The sequence below is a fragment of the Cariama cristata genome, unplaced genomic scaffold, assembly GCF_000690535.1.
Source record: "Cariama cristata isolate BGI_N322 unplaced genomic scaffold, ASM69053v1 scaffold13856, whole genome shotgun sequence".
Lineage (NCBI taxonomy): Eukaryota > Metazoa > Chordata > Aves > Cariamiformes > Cariamidae > Cariama > Cariama cristata.
Window position 1 is genome coordinate 18,053 of NW_009623906.1, and position 1,954 is coordinate 20,006.

A 1,954-nucleotide genomic window follows, 5' to 3' on the forward strand; every position below is an offset into this window, starting at 1 on the left:
CGCCAGAAACATGCAGGCAAGCGAGGAGGAGCCCACCCCCAGCCGTGGAGGTGCTTGGGGCGGCAGCTGCTTGCAAAAGGAGATTGCAAGGTACTTCTGGGCTGCAAAAAATGGGCATCACGAACAAAGATCCATTGGTTGCGGTTTGAGGACTTTTCAGCCAGGGGAAGAAGTGTATGGCTTGTGCAGAAACCTGCAGCTTCAACTTAGAGCGGGATTTCATCCTCTCAGAGCTGGGAAGCCTCCCTGATGTGTTTTATTTCAGAGGGCGCGTGTTTCTGCTAGCCCCATCCCATAGACCAACCCCTTCTGATCATCATCATATGCCTGGATGATGTTTCCAGCAACTGTTGTTTAGGCTAAAGTGATATTTCATGAATTTGGCACCGTTCTGCCCTGGGCAGATAGTCAAGAAAAGCAACCGAGGGGCCCTGGAGGGACGCTCGCGTCTCTGCCCGCCCCGCTCTATTCACCACTTCAATGTCTTTTCGTCTTCTGCAAAACCAGAGCTTGAATCCACCACGGAAAAAGAGACACGGGACTTCACGTGCAGCTCAGCTTTTAAAATGCTGGGTGTTGGGTTGGGCTCTGGGTTCAGCCCATACCGGGTACCGGAGCCAGGTGCAACACCGAGAAATGAGTTGGTCTCCCAAACCTTGGGACTTTTTGGATGCAAAAAATGTGCACCAGACCCACCTCCCATTTGAAGCCTTTAAATACTGTTATAATTTTTAATTATTGACTTTTTTTTTAATTTTTTTTTTTTTTTTTTACACCGTGACAAAATTAACTGTAAGTGCAACTGAGGAACCCAGGCACATTTTCTCTACGGGATGAATGAAACCCCTGGCTTACAGCGGCTGTCCCCATCTTTAGAACCTGCCAGAGCCAGCCACAGCTTTAAACACATTTTAGCTCCCTAGTTCTTGCTCTCCATCAATTCTTTGAAATTTTTGGATAGGTTTTTGTTTCATTTATTGTGTTTTGGGCTTGGGGTTTTTGGTAGGGGAGGAGGTTTCGGTTAAAATGCCATCCAGCTGTTCCGCCGGAGGAGTTACTAGGTGGTGTTTGATGGTGGTGTGAAACTGGAGAGTGGCACAAGCCCACCTGGTGTGAATATTAGAGCAGGCAAACTGAAGACTATAATTCAAGTGAATTTTCAGCAGCTTTCCTGAAGCTGGATCTGCCTCTAAAGTGGTGCTTGAATTTCCCTGTGCATCTGCTGACCCTGAAGGCTGTTTTCAGGGGAAAGCTGGGCTGCCTGGACCCTGTGCCGCAGAGAAAAATTGTGTTATACCTCCCAGTAGCTGAACATTTTGATTACTGGTCGGATTCCCAAAAGGGTGCGCGGGGTTTGGTGTAGTGTCGTTCTTGTATTTGCATCTGCTGGCTTTCAGTGTTTTGGAAGGCAGGGAAGAAGGGAGATGACTTTGAGAAAAAAAAAATAATCTGAATATAAAAAGGTAAAGAGCCTGCCAAAGGCATGGGGAAGCTTTTGGCTGTAGGAGCCCAAAAGCAAAGCTGAATTGGAAGGTCAACACTGATTTGAAATTCCAAGGAAAAACAGAGATGAAAAAAGAAGTTCTGCTTCAAAAAGCTGCATTTAGAACAGGACAATGGGCAGGAGCGTCCCTTCAGACACGTCTCCTCTCTCAGAAAGGACATATTCCCAGATCCTTCTATCTAAACAGTGAATCCACGGCTCAAGCCAACCACCCAATCTCTGTCATGACTGCAGCGCAGACCGCTTGAATCTCACCCCTTTGACTACAGCGTTGTTCCAGCAGCAATGCGTTCGGCCACTCACGGCATGGACATTCTGCAGAAGAAGAGAAGGAAAAAAAATTGCAATTAAAATGAGCGGGCAGAAAGGGTTTAGATGTTTTGGGAGAGTCTACCCAGAAGCATACCTGTGGCTGGGGGGGGGGGGGCAGGGTGGGGACCGTGCTTGGGC

At 47.9% G+C, this 1,954-nt stretch overlaps 1 protein-coding gene across 1 annotated transcript in view; it reads left to right on the plus strand.

Moving 5' to 3' along the window:
• Positions 1-1,954, plus strand: part of LOC104163835 (collagen alpha-3(VI) chain-like) — a gene marked incomplete at its 5' end in the record, with an annotated part of 21,710 nt that overhangs the window by 16,919 nt on the left and 2,837 nt on the right. The window lies entirely within an intron of this gene.